The sequence below is a fragment of the Triticum dicoccoides genome, chromosome 7A (assembly GCF_002162155.2).
Source record: "Triticum dicoccoides isolate Atlit2015 ecotype Zavitan chromosome 7A, WEW_v2.0, whole genome shotgun sequence".
Classification (NCBI taxonomy): Eukaryota; Viridiplantae; Streptophyta; class Magnoliopsida; order Poales; family Poaceae; genus Triticum; species Triticum dicoccoides.
In genome coordinates this window covers 633,486,760-633,494,727 of record NC_041392.1, presented here as the reverse complement: position 1 = coordinate 633,494,727, position 7,968 = coordinate 633,486,760, and positions in this window count along the sequence as shown.

Sequence of the window (7,968 nt, the reverse complement as noted above, 5' to 3'; positions counted from 1 at the left end):
AAGGCGAAGAGTCGGTGGACGGTTGCGAGTTTGCCATGGTTCACGAAGAGGCGCCCCGGCCTACATGCCCATTCGGAAATACTCCTACTACTCTCCATCGTCTCACTGATATGTTGGAATGGGACCACATGTCAACGAAACATGGTGTGTAATTTCTCGTGCAAAATGCGATCTGGCCGCGTTGGCCCGAGGTGCCGCATTAGTTATCGACCTTTATTTTTTTAATGGCGTGCCGATCAGTTTTGAAGCATGACTAACTGGTACTGTACGCAGAGAAAATATAAACTACTCTACCACTACTCCACCTCTAGTACTAGTAGTATAAAAAAGATATATAGGCTGGAGCTTCAGCGCTTTCTTGCTAAGGGCTGCCCACTTGCTTCTCACACTACCACCCTCTCTCCAGATCTAAAAAATACGGCCCCTCTCTCCCTCCTCACCAGTGGTCACAGATACACCGGGGAAGACAAGGACGTGCAGCATTGACGCACTCGTTGTCGGCGAGCGAGGTCACGCACCGACGACAAGGTGGTCCTCTCAGACCTAGCGCCCGCGCGGGATGGCCTCCGTCCCCAAGCTCGCTGCCGTAGTGTGTGCGGGGGATGACGACCACGAGCGAAGCCACTTCCCGCCGAACCTCAGGTATGCTACCTCTTTTCGAACCATAACCTTGTTCTATTGCCCCATCTGCCACGTCGTTGCATGTGGATCTTTTTCCACTCCACCATCTTCCCAATTTGCTATCCTCTGCTTTGCTGGCCATGCAGACAAAAACCATAATTTGCACTATTAAAGGAAGCCCTACTTCATGCAGACTAATCCATGTCTGGGTTGAATAAGGAAAGGAAGGGAGACTGTATTGTCCAAGAGAGTAGGCATCGAACCCGAATCTAGGTTGAAAAGGGGAAAATCAGTAGCTAAGGAACGAGTCTCGTGTCTCTTGGTTGGAGAAGGGTAGAAAGGCATGATAATGCAATAGAGAATGACCAACTCGATCGGTTTGTTGTCCTCGCATAGGAAAAAGGTGGCTAAAGAGAACAAAAATGGGACGTAATCCACATATGCTGCCTGGATATTTGTTGCTCTGGGCAACCATACCTCCCTCACCACTCTGCATCCATGGAGGTACATCGTACTGGTGCGCCCACTATCCGAATGGGCCTCCCATGCTCTTATTGCCACTTTTGTTGTTGTTAGTATAATGCCAGCAGTCAAGTCAAGCGATGCTACTGCTAAAGTGATGCCACATTTAACTAATTCCGCTCTCAGTCTAATGCCACCGATAAATTTGAGCAATGCCATTTAATGTCACTGGATTATTTCAGGGTTAGCTGTTGATTGTGGATGTATTAAGATTTTTCAGCTAAGGCATTCTAATGCTGTTGCACAGCCAGTATACCAACGATGAAACTTGTTACTACCTTCAGATTTTTGCACTGTTAATGCTTATAGATTACATACCTCACTTTCATGAGATAAGTTAATTTTTTTGTACAGTGTCACCAAAATGCCAAGGCGCTGATGTCATTTTATTTTGGTTAAACTGCACAGACAATTATGAAGACAAGAGGAAAGGTCAAGAGTGGGCACCTCCTCCTCCGGCTGTTCTCTTGATTTGTTCGATCAAGTTTTTATGTTTGATCGATTATCAAGTTTGGGATAGCAATTTTTAAGGTCCCCCCGAGTTCGAAATGATATTTACCTTGGAGGTACATGGTTTCAATTTTTTTATACTTTCATTAGTTAATAATGCTAGTTACCTACAGACTTTTGTATTTGGTTTAATGCTCATGCACAACTAGTATACCAATGCTGAAACTTGTTACCTTTACATTTTGTATTGTTAATTCTTATAGAAACCTTCTAGTGCTAGAGTTTATTGAAATCTGTTCAGTAAAACCATTGTACTGTACCCTGTAATAAACTAACTACTCTACTGTTGCACTAGCCACTGGATTAGTGTATATTTGTAGTATTCGAATGGTGTTGCATTAGCGTATGGACATAAATAAAGTGTGGCACACTTTCCCAGATATGTGCTCAAGAAAACTACTACCTGTTTTTCTAAATACTAGATGTTTGGGTACTTTAAATTGAACTGCGAAAACGTCTTATATTAAGGAACAAAAGGTGTAGAGTTCACTCAAAATATCCCGGTAAAGCTAGTCACACCTTTGTGAAAATTAATGTTCATTATGTTATCGGAGGAGGTCTGTATGTTTGTCTCTAATGCCTGTCGACTACATACCTGACATCATGATGTAATGTTAAGTCATTTTATTTTGTACAATGTCACTGAATTGTCAAGGCGGTGATGGCATTTTATTTTAGTAGAACTGCACAAAATTTTCTTAAAAGAAGAGGAAAGGTTAGGAATGGCTCAGTTTTTCAGAAAAAACTATGTATGCCTTGCTGACATCAGCCGTTGTTGCTTTATTTATTCCTTCAAACAGGTGGTTTGAAACAGTGTTGCTACCTTTTCCCATTAAGAAATTGGAATGCTTATATTTGTGAGTCTATGCTTCAACTAGTGCCACTTTTAGAGTAATAACACTTTCAATATCTATGTAAACAGGGATGCTCGATTTTAGTGAAACTGCACAAAAAGTCCAATTGGTTCAACATTAGGAGCATGTTTTTTCCAAACCTTTATATCCAATTGGTGGCACTATGAGCTGTTCATTACGAAGGTACATGGTTTGCTACTATCTTGCTACTCTTTTTGTACTGTCATTAGATAGTAATACTAGTGGTTTGCATGTGAATTTATTGGCAGGGTGGACCTTCATTGGAGGTGTAGGACAAGATTCAATGATTGGATGCTCAATTTCGGTTGTATCGATTTCACGTCTTCCATCACTGCGAACATGGATATCCTTCGTCTGATGAAGAATAGGTGCTATATTTCTACTCTGAACCAGCAAATCAATTCAGTATGAAATTGTCCATGGCAAAACATAACTGTATCAGATTGTCCAGTGCAGAACATGACAGATGCTAAGCGGAAGAGACATGTTTAAACCGAAAATACAAGGTGTGGTATATGTTTACTAGCTGCTTGATATTTGTGCAGACAGAGATGTCTGCCTGTTTCTATTTGGCAAACAAACAAAGTGTCCACAATTTTGGTTGAAGTGCACAAGAGAATAGTATAGTCACTTCATGCAGTGCCATTTGAAAATAGACACAGAAAGAATGGATAGTCACTTCATGGACTACAGAAAAGTAGTATTGTACTATTTATTGGCCAACACTAGGTGCTTCATTGCTTTGGTCTGATTATACAATGGGCATCATTTTGCCTAAGTTAAAGTTTGTATTCCGACAATAGTCTCGCAGTGTGATCAAGAGAATACCAAATCATATTGAAGTGGATGTTCCTCCATCATGTGTGGTTCATTCTCATGGTTCCAGCTGTTGGTTAAACCACTTACGTTTGCAAGAGGAATTTAGACTTCACAAACAAATTTGTCTTTCATTCTGTACTGAATGTTGGCCAAGAGAAGCATCCATGTTAGTAGGAAGAACAAATGTTTTTTCTAGATCTTTGATTTTGGAGCTACATATTTGTATATGATCTGTGAATCATTCAGATGCATTAACATGTTGATCTTATATATGGGAATCATACTGGTTAGTTTTAGTTTCGACGCAAGATCCGAAGTGGCTGATGTTTGCTTTTGGAGCTACATATTTGTATATGATCCGTGAATCATTGAGATGCATTAACAGTTACTTATTTATGTTCGCTCAGTGTTTACAAGTTACTGATCGATCACTAGCTAGCCTACAAATGCGCTCCTAGTAGTTTTATTTGCAACGCAAGATGCAAAGTGGCAGTTTTTTGAATAAAAATGCCTACCTCTGAAGAAACTGACAAGCTACACTATCGATCCTACAAGGATAAAAATGCCTACCTCTGAAGAAACTGACAAGCTACACTATCGATCCTACACGGATAAATAGCGGATCACACACGTACTACCTCCTTTCCGGTTGCAGGGCTCAATTCAAGAAACGACCTACTTGATCCTACATGAATAAATAGCGGATCACGCACGTACTAGTACCTCCTTTCTGGTTTGCATGGCTTAATTCAAACCTCTCAACAACCAAGGTTCTCCCTCCGTCCGGCTTTATTAGTCCCATGAGCAAGGCGGCAAGACCAAGGCATGGCAATAATTAACGGCATGCAGAAGTTTAAGCCTAATTAATTCCAGTGATTTAAGAGGCTGCACGCGTGCCCTCGGCTGTGACTTGTTGCATGCTGCTTCGTGTACTGCCTGCGAGCGATTCTGAGTGCCTGCATGCAGCCGCCCGTTATTAAGGCAGCTAACTGATGCGAAAAAATATACGCTTTAATTGTTGCGGGCTTTTTAAATCCGTGGAATCATTATTGACAAGGAGGGAGATGATTCGAGTGCACTCATTTGACCGCCATGCCTGCGTGCGACCCAGACGGGATGGGACGGCACAGTTATAATTTCAGTTTCTCTAGTTTTCCATGGCAAGCTAGCGCGCTAAGCCATTATGCATTGAATTCCGATGACCGTCGCGCTACCTTCCGCCTATAAGTACTGTTTCCCGGCCTTCTCCGGTGCCACCGTGACCCAACTCGCCATATCCTCATAAGCCCCCACCGGCCCGACGTCGCTCGCCACATCCGCCATGCCCCCGCCCGTCCGCGGTAGGCGACGTCGGAGGTAGTCACCGCCGAAACTAGTGTTTGGTTTTCACCGGAAGGCAGATGGAGGGAGGAGGCATTCTATCTATCTTTAGATGGCAATGCGGAGATCGAGGAGTTGTTGGAGCGCGACCGCACGGCGGAGGAGCAGGAGTTGTTGGAGCACGACCACCTGGGAGAGGAGCAGCGTATCGCCGATTTGCGCCGCCAGCAGGACATGGAGCAGCAGCGCACCGACGCTCTGAGTCGCGAGCAGAGCGCCCGCAACTAGGCCGACTACATGGAGGCCGGTGCCCGGCAAATAGCCCTGGAGGCTGTCGGGCAAGCACGCGTTCGCGACGCCGATTTTTACTACCAGCTCGTCAAGTGGGTTTCCCGCTTGGAAGCCGAAGCTTCGGTGGACCATGCCGGCATGGAAAGGGCCAATGCGCACGAGGAACGCGCCCTACCATACCTCTTGCAAGTCCGAGGTGAGGCGCACGACGCCGGTGCTGGCGTTTAGCGTGTACCACAGATGGCGGCCAACATCGTCTAGTTAGCTAAGAGTAAGTTAGTACTTGTACGCTACTAGAGTATTAGTGGGAGTAGATAGTTAACTTGGCTATGATGGTTGTCAATGTGGAAGTTCAGTACTCTATATGTGGATCAGACCTGTTACTTTGCTCTAAATGTTAAACTTTCCGTTTGAACGTATGGAATGGGCTGTTATTTTTTAAATGGGTTGTTTTTGTCCTCCACGTGTTTAGAGGCTGACTTCTGGGCCTAGCAAGTTGACGCGTACACAATCAGGAGATGATTGTACTTGGAGAGGATGACAGCAGGGACCCGCCAAGGTCATGGCAGTACGCAAGCAAGTGCCTCCTTATTTCATGCCAATAAAAAACGGTTCCTCCTAGTGGATTTCTGACATCTGGGTCCCATGCCATTGTCAACATAGTCAATAAACGAGAGAATTGCACAACGAGCGGCTGACACCAGGGACCCAGCAGCTCGCCTAGTTATTTTTGTTTTGGGTTAATTTGATAAATGCCACTCCAAATCTGGTGTATCAGAGAAATGCCACTGCAATTTCCAAACTTTGAAAAATGCCATTTCATGCCATTTCTAGTGGCATTTTTCGAAGTCTGGAGTGGCATTTTTCAAAATTTGCAAAAATTGCAGTGGCATTTTTCAAAGTTTGGAAATTGCAGTGGAATTTTTATGAATCGCCATAATTGGAGTGGCATTTATCTAATTTTTTTTTGGGACGGAAGCAGGGTGTCAACTGGGCTGTGCGGGACACTCTGGCATGTCTAGACAGCCTTTTCTTTTATGTTTACCACAGACCAGCCCAGTAGTTTTTTTTCTTTCTGAAAATGGATAGCCCAGCTTTTTTGTGTTTTGTCAAGTAAGTCGCTTTATCAGGCCTGTTGGTCTGCAAATCTTTCAAGACAAGGAGAGCTTCATTCGGCTGGCCGAGAAAATGGCCTATCAGTAATGAGAAATGGGTTGTACATTTTTAAAACACATCAAACCGACAATTAGTTTCAAATATATTTTTTCATTTTGAGATTTTAAATTGCATTGATTTTTATGAGTGGACAATTTATTGGATTTTATATTGATATACATTTATTTTAAAATCAGTCTGAATGTGACTCGAAATTTCGGGATTAAAAACAGTTCAGACCGCACTGACATATGCAAAATTTTGTATAATTTTTTAACCGTGGCCACAATTTGGGCTGTAATGCTAACAAAAAGAATATGGGCTCCAAAAAAACCCGTAAGAATTAGCAAATGGGCTGTAAATTATTTGAAATAATGGCAGATGGGATGTATGCTGTTTTCCACAGATTTGAGGCTTTCCATAGATGGCATGTATACTGTTGGATGTCCATCCAACGGCCGTCGTGCTTCTTCAATCTCTGCTCTTCCTGCTCCAGCCGCTCAAACAAGCGCCGGCGGGACTGCCTGCTCCCTCCTGCCCGCGACTGGCTGTGCTACCGCACAGGCCTCACCGCCCATCGTACTCCCATCACTGGCCTAGCCACCCCTCTACTCACCCACACCTGCTTTTATTCTTCGGTGACAGCATACGAACTGGTAAACCCTCGTACAATCGTACTCCCCTCCGCGTGGGAACAAAAACAACTGTCGAGTCTTCCCTGCCTCGGTGTCGTTCCCTTCCTAGGCCTCGCCGTCTTCCACCGCCCTGGTGCTCTCGGCGTGGCGTGGTCAACATGGTCAACGACCGACATGCATCTGAAGTGGACTGTACGTGGAGAGGCTGACAGCTGGGTCCACGGCCGCATGCAAGGAAATGCCTCCTTATTACGCACAAAATAATGATTCCTCCACCTGACATCTGGGACCCACCGAAAGGGCCTCTATATTTCGCGAAATTTTTTTTACCGCCGCTGACAGCTCGGACCCACCAGTTATATCTTTGCACGCAAGGAAGTGCCTCCTTATTACGCACAAAAAAATGAATACTCCCCCTGCTAGCTGGGACCCAGTATAGTGGGCCTACTAAGTTGACGGGGACGAAGTGCTTTGTCAACTTAGTCAATATGCACGATTCTAGCTCGACTGACCGTACGATGTCCATCCAATGGCCGTAGTGTTCTTCAACCTCTGGTCTTCTTGCTCCAGCTTCCCAAAGCAGCGCCAGTCGTGCCGCTTGCTCCTGCCTCCCGTGGCCGGCTGTGCTGCCGCAGAGGCCTCACCGCCCCCATACTACTCCCACCGCTGGCCAGGCCATCCCTCCACTCCACTCACCCACACCCCCTGTTATTCTGCAGCGACGGTAGCGCAGCTGAACCAGTGAACCCTCGTACTCCTCTCCGCGTGGGCATCCACTACCGCATCTTCCTCGGCTCCGCATCGTCCCCTTCCTAGGCCTCGCCGTTGTCCACTGTCGTGGTGCTCTCAGCGTGGTGTGGTCAGTGTGGTCAAGTACCGAATTCCATCGGAAGAATACTGTGCATGGAGAGGCTGATAGCTGGGTCCACGGGAGCCGCAAGGAAGTGCCTCCTTATTACGCAGAAAATAATTATTCCTCCACCAGACAACAGAGACCCACCGGACGCCCACCAGTATTTCGTGAAAAAAACATTTGCCCCTGACTGCTGGGACCCACCCGACGGGCCACCGTATTTCGCGAAAAAACGTTCCCCCTGCTGTCAGCTCGGACACACCAGAAGTGCCTCCTTATTACGCACAAAAAATGAATACCCCTCTGCTAGCTGGGACCCACCTTGGTGGGAGGCTGACTTGTGGGCCTACTAAGTTGACGGGGACGG